We start from the raw sequence: 17,679 nt of genomic DNA on the forward strand, positions 1-17,679 counted from the left end.
GGAATTCTGTCCAACGTGCAGGAAATGGGTATAGCTGGACCGGAAGGTGTCCCTGGTATTAGGGATGGTATTGAACTGTAGGGATTTTTTCCCTCCCTTTCTCAATGTTTTGTGAGATTTCTAAAAGATCTCTTTATTAACCAAAGATTTAAGCAGACCAAACGCAGAGCGAGCTATATCCTTCTACTTGCAGATCTGGCTGCGAATGTCAATGTCAGGACATCTCTAGGAGGCTGGGCCCGGATGCCTGGAAGAAGGCTTTGCAGCATGATTTGGATCTAGCTTCCTGAAAAGGTTGATTACATTTTCATAATTGGTTTTACATTAAAAAGAAAAAACCTTGGGGGAGTGAATAAATAGAATAACATATGATGTTGAAGGTAAGGATTTTAAGACCAAATTAACTGTAAGAACTACTTAGTCAATATTTTCCAGCTAAACAAAATTTGCAGAATTGAGTAAGATGACAGCAATTAAATCATCCCTTAGCCTCAATTTATACTTGTCTTCATAACAAATTATCTGTTTGCAGCAGACTTACCCTCTCAATCAAGGTTTGCTTAGCCTATTATTAAAACTAAACCCACGTGTCCTGAACATACTGTGTTGAAGGTGGCGGCCCAACGTGTGGTGAGTGGTGGGGCCACCATATCTGTGGACAGAAACATGCCACAGATGGTGAATGTTGACTTTCTGCAATAGGAAATGGTACACCTTCACATTCCTCTATGCCAAGCAGACTAATGGAAAAACCAAGATTTTCTACATGTTGAGTGTTGCATGTACAATGGTTAAGGGCAAAAGTAAACAAGTTTGTGAATACTAATGTTCTGTTAATCTCTCTGTCGCCAGGGCAAGTCTTCTAGGTACTTCACAGAGTAAGAGAGGAAGGAGGTATAGCATGATGATGAGATAGAAGTCACTGGCCTAATAAATAAATAAATAAAATCTTTAAAAAAAAAAAAAAAAAAGAAAAGAAGTCACTGGCCTGGTAGAGCAGGAGAGCTCTTTAGAGCCCAGCACTGCCCGGTCTAGTAGACTAGTCACTAACCACACGTGGCTATGGAAACCTTGAAATACGTGGCTAGTATGACTATGCAAGTGAGTTACAAATTCTATTTAACTTTAGCTAATCTATATTTAAAAATTGATACTTCAGTTATTGAAAAACTTTTGTGTATGTTTGGAAGAAGTTGGGTCCGTGAATCTACCTTTTTAACTATAAATTTTATGAAATCTAAAAACAGATTTCCTGTGAAAATTCAGTATCCAAATTCAGTTGTGCTGTCAGTGTAAATTACATGTTGGATTTCAAAGACTTAACATAAAAAAATTGAATATAAATATTTTTGTTAATAATTTTGCAGTTGCATGCTAAAATATTTGGGGCATACTGGGTTAAATATATATATTATTAACATTTATAGGCCTGCTTTTTCTTTTTTTTACTTTTTACATGTGATTACTAAAAAAAATGGAAATTACACACAGAACTTGCATTGTATTTCCACTAGACAGTTTTGTTCTAGAAAGAGATTGGCTATATTATCCCTGTAGGACATTATTTTTTTTGAATAGCTATTGAAATTGTCTTTTACACATTCACATACCTAGTGTAATAGTAGAAAGTGCATAATATTAGGCATGCATAGCAAATAACCCACATTTTTAAAACCTGCTACTGAGACCCCTACAGATTCTTTTTCTGTTGAATGCAATCTGGCTTGTACATTCTGGTCTGCTATTTCTTTATATGTCAAGCTGGAAATTTCAAGGACATCAATAGTTTTTCTTTCTCTGTCTAGTGGCCTAACTCCTTCCCCTCCATTTGTCATTAGTTAAATCTTTGGTGGGAATGTCAGTTTATAAAACAGATAGAAATGGGAGTGGAGGACTCACTCACCCACCGACCCTGCTCCACATTTCCCCAGTCCCGTCAACGCCCCCAACTCTGACTGACGTGGTTTGAAAACTGTGTCACATTCAACGATTTTCAGGTCTAATCTGAGCCTTCAGCTGCTTCATCCATGTACATCCTCCACCACTACGTGTAATCTCTCTCTGAGCTGGGTCTATTTGCAGGATCTTTAGAAAGCATGGTGGCCTTGGTGACTCCCACGACCACTGAGGGTCACGCACGCCCCCAGACTGAAGGCACTGTTGTTCCTGGTTTTTCAGGGGCCTCACTGTTGCTACAGCAACTGTGAATCGAGCAAAGGGCAGCCATGGATCTGATGACCTTCCACCTCCCACAGATGGCCCAGGAGGAGCCCGTCTTATGCGGAAACTGACCTAGAGCCTATCAGTCAAAGAAACACTCCTCGGAACAAGGTGGCATATCATACAGTAACACAAGGGGATAAACAAATGGGGCATTTTGGTAACGACGTTTTACTTAACTCCAACATCTTTTCCTAAATGACACTGTAAACTATTCACCCAACCACCCGAAAAGGCCTTTCTAATTTGACTTTGATTATCACAATGATGGTTGAATCCAATTCCCCATGGTCTGGTTCAGCCAGGTGGACTGAGGGGAGGAGACCTCCTTCCCCTGTCCGTTCGCTCTCCTTCCATCCAGGGATGCAGCAAACAGGTAAGTCAACATGTGTGAAAACACAAACCACTTGCCACGTCCTGGTTTGGTAGACATGGGCAAGTTCCTTGACGTTTTGGTGACTCGATCTCTTCATTTAGAAAACAGGTATAAAAGCCATCCTGTTGGGGCTGTTTTAAAGCTTCAGTGATTTACTACATCTCCAGACATACTGGATAGTGCTTGCCACACCGCAAATGCTCAGGGCAGGTTAGCTTTTCCCATTGTGACTGACTGCAATCCAATTGCTAGGGGACATGGATTCTATCATTCCAATTCTCAGTGCTGAACTTCAGAGATTGGATTTAACATACTCATATTCACTGTGACCTCTCAGGCAACTCTGACAGTCACGTGAAAATCTGAGGGAATTCATTTTTCTTTACCTTTCCATATGAGCTTCTAATACGTCCCACATCCCACAAACACCATGCAGAGGCAGAAGGAAGCAGCCTTCTCCTTCAGGACTGAACAGGTAGCTGTTCTGGCAGCTGAAGGAGCATGTTCCTTTCAAGTCCTGTGATCCTAGTTTCACTAACACCACAAGCTGAGAAGTGAAAAACTACCACATTCTAGAACTGTTCCCAAGACGTCTTCGTTCCAGCCCTCAGTGAGAACATGCAGGACCTCATTCAAGGACTGAAGCCACCACTTGAGTCAGAAGTTGACTGGCACAGGGCCGGGCAGTATTTAACGAGCCCTTTGCAAAAAGGAGATAAGAAACTTGAGGGTATAATAAATTCTTGGCTTTTTACCTGGGACAGAAATCCTACATGACCCTGAAATGCGGGCTGTCATCAGAGTTATAATGTGATCATGCATTCATGGATTTTCTTAGGGCCAGGGGAGAGTTTCACAGCTTGCAAATTCTTAAGACTTTCATGATCCAAAAATAGGTTAGTAACTACCCTTAATTTTTTTTTAAACATTTTTAGTGCTTCCATAAAAGGCTGTTTCTTCTCTCATTCTTGCCAACAGGTGCCAGTGCCTCACTCATGGCAGTGACGCGAATGGGGGAGAGAAGAGACCGAAAGAGGAGGGAGGGTCATTCTAACGAAATGACGTCATTTAATGCACGTCCGCTTAAAAACCAGACTTCCTCAAAACTGGGCGTGGGTCAAGGTGTGCCTAGGAGTGAGATGTAATCGGTTGAGTCCCCCTGCACACACTTGCCTCCGATCAGGGGGAATTCTCAATTTGGCACACCATCTTGAGCCTCTTGGGATCAGAAGACAGTCTCTATTTTTAGAGGAGTCTTCAGCTAACATGACAGGTCACTGACCTGGCCAAGTGACCGGGTTCCCCATGCTGTCACCCACAGGGAGGAAACTTGGCTCTCTCTTCCCATGGCATCAGGTCCGAAGAGCAGGTCAGGTCTCTTCCAACCCCCCTCCCCCTGCTTTCAGGTCTCCTCCAGGAGAAACCCTCCTAGCTCTTTTGTTTCTTTACCCACCCACCAGAGATCCCATTTAGGACACAGCAAATCCCCTTTTGCAGCCACGTGAAGACCTACAACACTCTCTTCTGTCAAAAGGACATTGTTATAAAGGACTAGCTGGGAAGATTTCCCATGTTCAAGTATTTCACATGCAAGTATTTCTGAACCAGATGATAAGGCTTTCCTCTCTCTTTCCCTCTGTTGTTTGCACCCAAGTGAACTGTAAATAGAAGACATGCAGTATGCTGTCAGTGTTCCTGGCACATGAGATGGGGAATTACATTAAAAAAAAAAAAGTAACAGTGATGAAGCCTCAAAACCCGCAGAGATGCTGGGGAGAGGTTCTTATGCAGAGATGGAAGCCCCAAGTTCAGCCCCCGCTCCCCACACCCACGCCGAAAGCAATGCTTCTCCTCCCCATGTTCAGAAAGATTATAGTCCCCCTGGAATCCTACCCAGTGCTTGAGTTCTTTCTTGCCACATATATTTTTAAGTTTGCAGCTAGAAGGGTCTCTAAAGGCAGAGAGTTTTTCCTTCCCCATGTTGTCTCTCTATTGCCTGTTTACAGCAGTGCCTTCTTCTTTTTTCCTGCTTCTACCCAAAGAAATCAAGAATTTCATCACCAGTGTCAGAAAATTAAACCCCAGGGAGGAAAGCAATAGCTCAGAGCAGCCCTTCCCTGGAGAAGAGCCAATCCTTGAATATAACTTTGCAAACCCTGTCTGGTTTTCAGGGGCTGAAAAGGATGCAAAACAGAGTCATTTGGAAGCGTGGTTTTTGGCAGCTAAAATCTCTCTGACTGTACTTCAGCTCATCTTTGCAATTAATTTTTAAAAAGAGAGAGAACATATTTTGATTTAGAGACTGGTTTCATGACAGAAGTCAGGGGCATGACCTAGCTCGGTTGCACACTTTCCAAGCCGAGAGCAGCAGTTCATATTCAGATGCCCCCTTCTGCGCTTGGGGGTCTGAAGAAGTGTTTGACAGACCATCGTAACAACATCTCTCTTCACAATGCAAACACCGGCAACACAGTCAAGCTGCTTAATGTTCAGCTCTGTGCCTGCACCTTTCTCCCTCTTCCCAGCAATGCACAGGATGATTCTCACTAATTTAGTTTTAAAAGCATGTTCTTCAGAAATGGATCTATACCCAGGCAGATAAAGCACAACTCCACTCCTCCTCCTAATCCTAACTAGACAAGCCAGTGTTCTGGTATAATACAACTACAAATCTGATCCTACCCAAGCAATGCATGCAGCCTTTGGAATACAGAAGCTCACACATCACAGGAACCCCAGAATGCCCGCTCTTCCATGTGCTCGTTGCAATTCATAGTTTTCTCGGCAGACAATAGGACAAAGCTGCATTTTAGCGCCGGCTGCGGATACCGGCGGACAGATGTGTAAGACTCAGGTTTACTCACCAAGCTCCCGTAAGTCCATCCTTCCCAACTACAAAGACTGCTGCTAAGCTGCTGCCGCCACCAGATGACTTAGAGCCGTCCCCCAGAAGAACAATGTGCTGGAATACCGGATGGTTCCCGAGTAAGCTTGTTCACAAAACAGGTTTCCAGTCGAGCCATGTGAATGGAGACCTGCCACACACCTTTGAATGGCACACACTTCGAGTCCAGAAGAATAAGCATGTAGCTTTGCTTATGTTTATGGAGCTCGAGCCCAGGGGTGCTCCGATTGGCAGGAATCGCAGAAAGATCAGCCAATCAAAGGGAGCCTCCATTTCAGGGAAACTCCTGCTCATTTATTTAGCATCTTCAGAGATCATCGGCTTTTCTAGGAAGAGCTTTTCTCTTATAGTATCACAAGAGAAAAATAATCACTTCATTTCAATATTGTGCCCTATGCTCTTTCATCAATAAACACAGAGCTCCTCTTCTCGGCGTTCAATACCTCCACTTTTGTTATAAAGAACTTTAAAAAGAGAGAGAGAAAGAGGAAGAAGGAGAAAAAGAAAGAGCTGGTGATGGGCTGGAGATAGTTCATATTCATCAGCCTCCACCTTGTTGGGAGGAAGGGGGGGAGCGCCTGGGCTCAATAATTACTGATTCTGTTGCCATGGAAACAGACTGGCTGCAGCGAGTTGGATTCGTGTAGAACATCTGCTGCCAGACCCATAATCAACGGCAATCTCCTCTCTCCCCCTCTCCCTACTTTTATGTGATAGTGAGTTTGCGTTCTCTCTTCTTCTCTTCCCATGCAGTTTTTTGCCCACAAATGGCATATAACTGCCTTATTTCCTACATGCAGCACACGCGCGCCCAGAGATGCATGCACACAGGAGGGCGACCCAGCGGGACGCCTACGGAAGAATCTATACTCGGATTCCTGTCCAGAATGTAAACAAACATCGACACTGCGCCTCCACCCCTAATGAAAATGTATTGTAAATTAACTTCAAGAGTGAGGGCGTTATCTTTTAAGATATCTGTCACCTGAGAGTCCTGAAAGCCCCCAAAGAAAAGTTTGCACTGGCATTTCTCAGAGGGCACTGTGATGGTTCCCAGCAAATCTCTGTAACGAAGCGATTGAACGGAGAAGCTTGTAAAATATTTTTAAGCCCCAAACCTTTAGGCTCAGCTCCTTCTCTTGCGCTAGCAGCTCACAAGGCACGCTGAACACGGGTGAGAGAGGTATCTCCCTGGGGATGTCGTGAGTCCATTTACCTGGCCCCTGGCTCCTCTCCTGTTTGCACCAAAATCGCCTAGTTACAGGTACCAGAGTTAATGACGGACTCTGGATGTGCTATCTTTCTCCTTAACAGCAGGGGCCGCCACTGAGCAATAAATGGCTACATGGCCCGGTCAGACACCAGAGGGGACTTGGATGGTGGTAATCTTACCTGTGTGCCTGTGGAAGGCTTCAACTCTACAAAGACTGACTGAAGATGGCAAATGTCAAAGAAGGTTATGACTTTGGCTTACATTAGAAGGAAAGGAATTATTCTCCGTCCCATCATGATGAATTTCAAGAACTTCTCCTTCCTGAAGGCCTCTCTACAAACCCAGTGCCCTCAGACCATCAATGACACACAGCAAGCTTCAGAGGGGGCTTTGCACATCTCCGGCTCTTGAAGCCAAGTGAACTATCCATCTGTCACATACCTACAGTCTCATAAGCAACAGTAACTCTGAGCCTCCTTTATTCTGAAAGGACTCCCAGCCCAAACCCCATTCTCCTCTACCTCCAAGTGCTCCACTCTAGCACAGTGGTCTTGGTGTTGAATTTGTCCCTTCAGAAATCTGAATCCTGATTTTCCATTTTATCTCTTTTTGCCCCTGTGAGCTCGGATAGGAATTCTCACTTATGTTCATCCTGTCTCGCACCCAAACCCAACTCTGGCCATCTATCTCAGCTCTGTCCACATGACCTCCACCACCCAGGATGGTGGCTATCTCAGGTCTTTTGACCGCCACTCTGGAACATATTGACCCTCTTCTGCCTACTCTCTTCTGCCATGAGGACACCTACCCCCTGTCCTCTCACCCTCGTGAGACCCTCCAAATACCACTGTTTTTATGTAGCAACATGGCATTCCAACCTGGTCTTCCCTTAAGCAAAATTTAATCATTCATTCCACAAATTCTGAGGGTTTATATGTCAAGCACTGTGACCAAACAAACTGGCATGGTTTTTACCTTATGGCACAAGAACTTGAGTGGAGGACGAAAAAATATGAAAGTATAACTTTCATATCGGGTATGAAGGAGAGCTATGTGCCATGAACACAAATGAAAGGATTTAACTTAAGTTCAGGAAAAGCATCTCAGAGGAAGTGATAAATCTGTAAAGGTGAGCTAAATCTCTAAAGGTAGAGTAAAAATTAATAAACTAAAAGTGAGGGGAACAGTGTCTCAGACATAAGGAATAGCACATGTGAGGGCCTGTCTAGATGAACACTGCCTAGAAGGAAGTATGGCATCTTTGGAAACTCAAAATACACCAATTGCAGCTGATTGCAGTGAGAATGGCTGGAAGGATGATGTGAGATGAGCTCGGACAGCAGGCAAAAGCTAGACATGTAGGATCCTAGAGACCATATTAAAGATGTTGGCTCTCATCCTATTAGAAATGACAAACCATTGAAGTACTCCATAAAATGATTCCCAGCCCCCCAAAACACCTACATAACTCAAAATATGAAATAAACTATTTCAAGGCATCTATAACTTGTTGGACTGGTCTAGCTAACATTTACTGGCCAATTAACAGTCCAGATAGCATTCCAAATACTTTATATGAACTAACTGACTGAATTCTCACAAAAATACTGTGAGGTATTACCATTTCCCCTATTGTACAGAATGAGGAAACTGAGGCATACGGAGGCAAAGTAACTTGAGCAAGTTGACCAAGACACAATGTGGCAGAGCTGGGATTTGAACCAAGGGATTCTAGCTCCAGCTTCTACAAGTGCGATCAACAGGGACCACCTGGATATTGTCATTGGGAGTTCTCCTCAAAATGAAGATTCCTGGGATCCTACTGTATTCTTCCTGAACCAGAATCCCAGGGAATGGAATCTACGGACATTTCCTCAAGCTTTCCAGGGGATTCTTACATACACCAGAACTTGAGAATCACTGCTAAGAGATGTTTGCATAAAGAAAATGAATTCATTTTCAATGTACAAAATGAAGAAGAGTTTTATGGTTTTTTGTTTGTTTTTGAGAATCAGCCATCCCAAACGACACATCTACATCTACATCAGACCAAGGTCACCTTCCTTTGATTTACTACAAATTCTTGAGTTGAGGGTAGGTACCATTGCAGAGTATGGGGCTCCATAGCTGCTAGGACAGGCATGTGAAGAATGAACATGGGATTTCTTAAAGACCAAATTCACCAGGTGGGTAGAGATGCTATCAGACCCACCAACAATAACACAGGTAAATCATGTAGTATTTATCGTGGACACTATGAAATGTCATAAATTTTCTTCAAAATTTTTCCTTGAAAATTCATTTTTAAGACCAAATTGCAAGGTAGAGAATATTTTTTGGCCTTCCGTCTGTTCTACCCTCCTCATCTATTCAAAAGCTAGCAAGCAGAGCCCTTGGTTCACCAAGATAGTCAAGGTGTTAGTTCTGAAAAATAAGCTGCTTCACCTACATTTTCACAGGGGTCACTTTCTACCAAATAGTTACACGGTCTTTGGAGAAACTTCCAAAGAATTTTTCCATAGAATCTTGTCTAGTAGTTTTGTTAACTGAGATCATAGGCTGTTCGCTAATTTGGCCATTGCTGGGTATTCTTTCCTTTCTAGACTTGCACTGAAAGGGTCTATACGAGACTCAGAGCTGCTGTTGAACCTCAAAAAGGGGAAATCTGCATTTTATTGGTCTGATATCTGAACAAGCCCCCAAGAACTGCTATGCAGTACAATGGCCCTGCATGAGAGAAGCTCAAAATGTATTATCAGTGTTATGCCATCAAGCTTCTGGACACATTCAGAGTTATTATGAGCCATCTGTAGATAGAAGGGAACCGCAACACCAACCTGGAAGATACGGGGGGCGGTGGGAATCATCCCTGGGCATCTGAATACAAATCAGAAGAAATCTCTTTCTACTTCACCCCCACATGACAGCCTGGCATCTCTGCTTTGTGCTGGGTAGCCATTGCTGGTACCATTTACCTGCACTTTCTCAGGGCAGATTCAAGCTAATTGAATTCTATTTCTTTCCGCAAACATGATTTAGTGAATAGATTATTACCAAATTTGATGTGTAATTCATATACCTTTGTAGTACTTTTTAAATAAATTCATGAATCAAAAAAGAATTGTTAAGGGATATGTATTTTTGGGGACAAAAAAATAAGTGACTATTGTAGAATGATTTCTAAACTAGCTGGCTAAATTTCCCTTAGTTTGCCTATTGGTCCTAACTAAAAGGAACACCATTTATAGTGAGCATTTTAAAAGGGAGCTGGAGAGGATTCCACATACTGGGCTATAGAGAGGAGGCACTAATAGTAAATCCTTTCATTTTCCTGCTGCTGGTCCCGAACAGATTACTTCCATAATCTGGGCATCTATTTCAACAGGAAGTGTGTTCATCACTGGCAAGGGATGTGATGATGATAACTTCCTTAGTTCATGACATGGCTACCCTGAACTCCATTTTTGTTTGGTCAACTGATTCTTAAGAAGGAATAGCATGAGGGTGAAATTGAGCCTCAGAAAAATTCTGGAGTATATATTGTACAAGGCTTACCTCTAACTATATCTTAGTCTTCTCAAGGCACACTCCCTCTACTGGCTTAGCCAGTAGATAGTTATCTCTGGTTTGTTTCCCTTTTTTTTTTTTTTTTTTTTTTAACATGGTGCATTTTAAAACCAAGATATATGCCAAACTTCAACTAAACTTGGCCAGGATAATTTTTATATATCTTTTTACCCCCAAGGGGAGATACTCATAACAATATTCCATAGAAAATCACCATACAAAGGTAGATGCTTCTCTTTTTTTCACCCTCATGGGGAGATAAATCAGAACCTACCAAGTCTGCTATAATGTCAGTGTATCTTTAGGTCCCAGGATGCTAAGCATTAATGTGATACAGCCTTGACATCTATGAGAGAATGGGAGAAATATCAGCAAGTGTACTGACAATGGGCCGCTACCATTAAACAAATGCCCATTCTCCAAAAAGGGAAACTGAGACCCACAATGTTTAAGTAGTATGTCTACAGTCACCATCCAATAAGGCTGGGACTCAGGATTCAACTGGGGTCTGTGAAGTACCACAAGCAGTCTATTATACCACTGCCTCCGAGCTCCCATAAGCAAGTTGTTTGGAGCAGGTGGGATTACTTCAGTAGCATTCTAAGGCTGACTTATATTTTGTAAATCATATTTATGAGACATTAATGTGATCAGGCTTAATTCCCCTGGATTTGCCATTTTTGTATTTCCCTTAAAAATGCCTAAAATATAAGCAAAATCTACAAACACCAAAATAAAACCAGATCTATAAAATGCAAATGTGTCTATAAATAAATCTTTTATTCTTTCCTCTTCCAGAGCTTGACTTCTGATAGGCGACTATGATTTGCATTCATGGGGTTGGAGAGTCAAGGTGTGGAAGTCCTTGAGGTGTCATAAACTTGACCAAATGGAACAGGCTGACCTGAGAATGACATGAGGGCCAGAAAAGTAGAGCCCAATACGATGCATCTGTTGTAATTCTGGAGTGCCTTCAAAGCAATAGTTGGGTGAAATTCTCAAAGCATATCATCTTGCCAGCTTGAATCTTCCAAATATACCATGGAAATGCATTCCAGAAATGCAGGCTGATGAAAAATCATGCCAAAAGGAAAAATGAAAATGCCAAAATCCTTAACTCAGCCTTGCCAAGCATGTCCACTGGCAATATGGTGGCAAAAATCTACTGGGCCAAAGGTAGGATATTCTCTGGGTGACACAAAATGAGAAACGGCTTCTTCTCCATCACGAAAAGGGAAGCTTTGGGGCTATTATCACATTCTTCTTGGTTTTCAGCTCTCATGCATGAGTAAACCTCTTTCAATTCTGAGACACATATCAATTTCACACACAAGTGATTTCACCTTTCGAGAAAAAAAATTTAGTTTCTGATATTCTCAATAAGAGAACCAATTTCACAGTGGTTGGTAGAGATTAAATCTGTGTTTTATCAAATAGTTAACATTTGATGCCTTTACTTTCTCTGCTCTTTCTGCTCACAGATTCACAGATAATCTGTGGTCCTGGTCTCTTGTTACAAAGGGGATCACACTGCAACAGAGAGGAAGGGGAGCGATGGAGGGTTTGCTGTTAACCAGAGGGAAACCCAGATCAAGAAGGTGAGTTGATGCAGTTCACCCAGGTAAGGAGGGAGGGAGAGGAGGTTCTAGACACAGAGGCAGTCAGTTCCCGGGGATCATGTTCTGAGACGTGAAAGGGGGTGGGCCGAGCAGAAAAAGTTTGAGGGTTTCAACAGGGGTCCAGTAGGTCTGGACAGAGCCAGATACCTCCAGGACCAGGAGGATCACAATACGGAATTCTAGGGAGAGTCCTGTTTAAACCCAGTTATTTTTACTTTGTTCCACGATAAAGAAGTTGACATTATCAGAAGCCAGTCACATTACAACGATGTGCCCAGAGTTTCCATGTATATCAGCAACGACCCAGTAGCTCTCTAGGAAAACTCACTTGGAGTGTGTGTGCTCCTGTCAAACCACACTGCCACAATGAGGACAGGCCTGTTCGTCAACTCAGTTCTTCAAAACCATCAGCTGGTAAGAGCCAGATCACTTCAAACCATTCTCTATTGTACTTCCAATTAAAGGAAACTTTGAAATGTGAATCATAACCCTCTAGGCAAATGATATTGACAGGTTATTCCCAACTCTCACAAAGAATGAGCCCCAAGACCTAATTTGTGCAGCAATTAAATTCACGCAAAAATATAATTTTATTTTATTGCTCAGTACTTGCCTGTGTCTTTAAGCTAGCAACTGCAGGAAGGAGTTAATTTGATAATATAAATAAAAATTGGCCCCAAAGGGCAATAACCAATCCATTTACATGCAAAAACGCTCCTCTTCCAAGTCGTCCTAAGGCAAATATGAAACATGATTTCCAAAATGTGTCGCCTACAATTCTCTCTACACAGTGACAGGCATGAGGATTATAGAGGAAATACTTCAAATAATCACACACACTCAACTATGAGTAAATGCTCTTGCTTATATTTGGGGGGAATCCATTGTGTGTGAGACACCTCAACTGCTCTGTGCATATACAGAAAAAATATATTTCACCAGAAAGTCCAGTTTGGACTTTCTGTAAGTAAGAAATTGGCCTCCATCCATTCAACCAGTGTTTGGGAAGTGTTATGATGTAGGGCCCCTGGGTAGCTCAGTCAGTTAAGCATCTGACTCTTGATTTCGGCTCAGGTCATGATCTCAGGCCTTCGACAGGACTCCATGCTCAGTGGGGAGTCTGCTTGAGATTCTCTCTCTCCCTCTGTCCCTTGTGTGTACCAACCCTTCCACAAGTGCATGTGCACTCTCTCTCAAATAAACACATTTTAAAAATAAAATTTTAACAAGGGTGTGCTATAACAATTGTTCACATATTGCCACATTTCCTTCAAGTCTTGGGGACCCAAAAATATAGCCAGAGTATCTTGAAAGTAATAAAACACCACTTACTATGTCTTCTCTTCATGCATTTCTTAAATTTCATGTTTTCTTTTTTTCCCCCGTCATCTCTGTTCTGCTCACCTGGTAAGCTTCTATCCATATGTTGAAGCCCTCCCAAGGAAGGTCCTCTCTCTATGGAATTCCCTCCTTCAAGTTGCTTCTATATAACACATGAGGCTGCACTCTCCTACGTGTCATTTATTCCGCAATTATCTCTTTCGAGAGCTTTCCCCACTGCCAAGAACTCCTGAGAGGCATATTTAGTAACACAACACCAGGAACACCATCCCTAGATGGCTCTGATACCTTACCTGGCCCCAAATAGAAAAATCTTACTGCAAACCTTTATACTTAGAGAAGTTACGAAAGCTTTCTTCTGAGTGCTCTTCTGTCATTCTACCCAACATCATGGTAAAGTTAGGAGAAGAGGATATCTCTGAAAACCTCTCAGTGACTAATTTCATGTGTCTCCCATTCCTCCCTCCTCCCACCCCTACGATCCCCAGCCTGAGAGGGAAGAGGAGGCGCTAGGAAGCACTCCTGAAATCCATGTTTTCGGCAGTCTAGGTGCTGGGCCCAGCTCTGTCTGCTGTCTGGCTCCTTTTTTCAAGGATGTCACATCTGTTCAGAACTCCCTTCCAGTTAATGAGTCTTCCTACAATGGAGCCTCAGAGGGCTTTTGATCTTTGTACCAATCAACTTCAGGATAAAGACTCGGGGACTGACTAAGCCAGGACAGCTGGCTTAAACCCATGCTTTATTTCAAGGAAGAATAAACAAAACTTTGCTTGAATTTATAACACGGGATGTTGAAATAAAAAAAAAATCCCTCTAGACCAGAACCACTAATTGTACCAGATTTGGAGCCTGGTGACAGTCCTGCATCCCCATGTTTTAAAATTGGTTTTAAAACTATGATTGTAAGAACATATATGTTCACTAGAGAAAATGTACTAAATTAAAAACATAATAAAAAAGAAAAAAATTTAATTAATTACATCATGCAGAAGAAACCATTGTTGAAGAGATTTAAACCTTCTTAGTTTTTATTTCTACTTAGTTAAGTGTAACTTTGCATTCTGCTCCCCCTCATTTAGCATAATATAAAAAAAAGCCTTTTTATATTTAGACACCATTCAAACATATTTAGACATTCATTCAAACATCATTTTGAATGACTGAAATATTTAACATATCAATTAATGTGCACATAAGTTAATTTATCATATCCTCTTTGCTGAATTATTTCCCATTTTCCTGCTGCTATAAATAACAATGAAATGAACATCTATACACATACCTTTCTTTTTCTTCCCAGATGTCTGTGATTCTGAAGCATCACACTACACTACATGACTTCATAAATGAAGCCATCAGCTATTGGTGAATTTCCCAATAGCACTTTGTCCCAACAGCTTTCTTAAAATTCTATTGAAATATCAAGTTTCTACCAGCAAAGGCGTAGCACTGGGCCCTTTTATGTCACTGTAGATGGCAAGTCTTCCTTTTTTTTTTTTTTTTATCAACAGGATGCTGCTATTTTATTTTAAATATCTGTCTCCACACCGGATACTCCAAATATTATATTTTTTTAAAATTTCTTTTCAGCGTAACAGTATTCATTGTTTTTGCATCACACCCAGTGCTCCATGCAATACGTGCCCTCCCTAATACCCACCACCTGGTTCCCCCAACTTCCCACCCCCTGCCCCTTCCAGACCCTCAGGTGGTTTTTCAGAGTCCATAGTCTCTCATGGTTCACCTCCCCTTCCAATTTCCCCCAACTCCCTTCTCCTCTCTAATTCCCCATGTCCTCCATGCTATTTGTTATGCTCCACAAATAAGTGAAACCATATGATAATTGACTATCTCTGCTTGACTTATTTCACTCAGCATAATCTCTTCCAGTCCCGTCCATGTTGCTACAAAAGTTGGGTATTCATCCTTTCTGACAGAGGCATAATACTCCGCAGTGTATATGGACCACATCTTCCTTATCCATTCATCCACTGAAGGACATCTTGGTTCTTTCCACAGTTTGGTGACTGTGGCCATTGCTGCTATGAACACTGGGGTACAGATGGCCCTTCTTTTCACTACATCTGTATCTTTGGGGTAAATACCCAGTAGTGCAATTGCAGAGTCATAGGGAAGATCTATTTTTAATTTCTTGAGAAATCTCCACACTGTTCTCCGAAGTGGCTGCACCAACTTGCATTCCCACCAACAGTGTAAGAGGGTTCCCCTTTATCCACATCCTCTCCAACACATATTTCCTGTCTTGCTAATTTTGGCCATTCTAACTGGTGTAAGGTGGTATCTCAGTATGGTTTTAATTTGAATCTCCCTGATGGCTAGTGATGATGAACATTTTTTCATGTGTCTGATAGCCATTTGTATGTCTTCATTGGAGAAGTGTCTGTTCATATCTTCTGCCCATTTTTTGATATGATTCTATGTCACAAAACAGATAATCATATCTTCCTTTTTTTTTAATAGAAGGAGCTCCAGGGTCTTCCATCTCACATAAACAAGGGAGGGGCAGAGAGGGGGTAACTAACATCATAAACAACTAGAAGCTGGGGTCTCCCAGACTCGGCCAGAGCCTGATTTGAGATATGAATGTGTTTGCAGGCTTCTTGGCCCCTGGTCTCTGTGCAGAAGGCACATGCCAGCAGGAAAAAATCAGTTGGCTTTTGTCAGGCAGTAAATACCACCAAAATAAACTCTAAAAGTGTTTTTAAGCCACACAAATGAAATTCTACCTCCCTTTTTTTTTTCTCTTCTGGAAATGGCTCCATTTTTTCCCTAGTCCTAAAAGAGATCATCACTCTGTAGACTCACTTCTTCTCCTATCTCACCTTAGCCACACAGTGCCCTTCACTTATGGACTGAATTTGTTCTGTAGTTTGCAAAGTTGTTACAGAATGTACTTTTTCCTTTTAAAACATTATCAGCTTTTTAAATTTTTTTTAAAGAAACATTGTTAGCCCCTTTCCACTTTCCATTCATGGATGGATAAAAGATTTAATCCAGGTCACATGTGTTGAGCACCGATGTAATTTTTTTGGTAGGTGCCCTGGCGTAGAAGAGTGAGGAGGAATTTGTCCTTATTCTGAGGAGTAAGGAGGAGAAAGTGTAGATAACTCATTATGGTCGATGACCATGGGTTTCGATGGGTTCATCTAGGATTCTGCAGTATGACCTCAAATCAGCCATGAGGTGGGAAACAGGTGGCCAGGGGCCAGTTTAAAGCAAGCTAATTTGCCAAAAAGAGGTTTCAAACTCAATGTATGGCTGAGTATGGTTAAGTGCTACAAAGCAGGGAAAAAGAAAGTGTGCCTAAGAGGAACCAACTAATTCTAACCCCATGGAAGGACTCCACAGGGCCCGTGTGCTGGGCATTGAGGGATAGGCAGAATGTCAACAAAAGGGTGAAGGGTCTTCTTTGCTGAGGTAAGGACAAAGACTTGGAAGCACAAAGCATGCTTAGGTAGCCATCAAGAGGATAATTAACGGTTAATAGGGGAGTGCTGAAGAGTGCAATAGGCATTCTGTTTGGAAAAGTGGTTTGCAATGGAATGTAGAGCTTTTATTATCACACTAAGAAGAGGGAGGCTAAGATTTTTTTAGTGTAGATGTATCATGAGATGAATTATGTTCTATAAAGGTGTTTCTGGGGCACCTGGATGGCTCAGTCAGTCAAGCATCTGACTCTTGACTGGAGCTCAGGTTATGGTCTCAGGGTCCTGGGATCGAGCCCTGGAAGGACTGGTTCCTCTCTCTCTCTCAAATTAATATATAAATCTTTAAAAGGAAGAAAGGAAGAAGGGAGGGAGGGAGTTTCTGTTAGGGGGGCTGAGTCCAGATTCAGAGAGAGCAATTAAAGGACAGACACAGTCTATGTAAGAGATGATGGTATTGGGAAGCGGGGCATAGCAGGACAAGCCAGCTGGCCCCTTCTTATGCACTGGTAGATCCACAGGACATGGGAATCCAGAAGAAGGGTTGAGGAAGTCTGGGATTACCCCCACGGTTCCAAGTCACAGGGACGAGGTAGAATGCCATGCCACTCCTTGAATGGAAGGATGGCTGAAGATGGGATACTGGGAGCGGAGAGGAGGTAGGAGAGAATCAAGAAGAAGGGCTTGGGGAACACATAAAGGTCAGGGTCAGTGAAAGGTGGTGGCAGTGCCTCGGGAGTCAGGGAATGGCCAGGATCCCAGGAAGCACAGGTGGGGACCTGAGCCAGGGCTTCAGGGTGCTGGAGCAGGAGGAGCACTGGGAAGAGACCTGACACTTGGGAGGTAACTGCTGACCTAAATAAAGCAATTTCAGTGGGTGGACGTGGGTGAACATCAGACCACAGGGAGTAGAGGAGGTAGGCAAGCGGGGATGGCATTCTCTCTCGGAAAATTTGGCAGTGCAGGGAAGGAAAGAGATTGGATAAGAACTT

The 17,679-nt window shown here is 42.4% G+C and overlaps 1 protein-coding gene across 12 annotated transcripts in view; it reads right to left on the reverse strand.

Moving 5' to 3' along the window:
- ELMO1 (engulfment and cell motility 1) overlaps positions 1 to 17,679 on the reverse strand; it is a 520,745-nt gene that overhangs the window by 126,171 nt on the left and 376,895 nt on the right. Inside the window, exon 1 of one of the 12 annotated variants that reach the window (XM_004741962.3) lies at positions 5,461 to 14,185. The exons of the other annotated variants lie outside the window; for them this stretch is intronic. The gene's annotated coding sequence lies outside the window, so the exon portion shown is untranslated. Of the gene's footprint in view, positions 1 to 5,460; positions 14,186 to 17,679 lie in introns of those variants that run through there. 12 annotated transcript variants of the gene reach the window in all.

This window comes from Mustela putorius, unplaced genomic scaffold (assembly GCF_011764305.1).
Source record: "Mustela putorius furo isolate JIRA1106 unplaced genomic scaffold, ASM1176430v1.1 tig00003845_pilon_pilon_pilon, whole genome shotgun sequence".
Taxonomy (NCBI): Eukaryota; Metazoa; Chordata; class Mammalia; order Carnivora; family Mustelidae; genus Mustela; species Mustela putorius.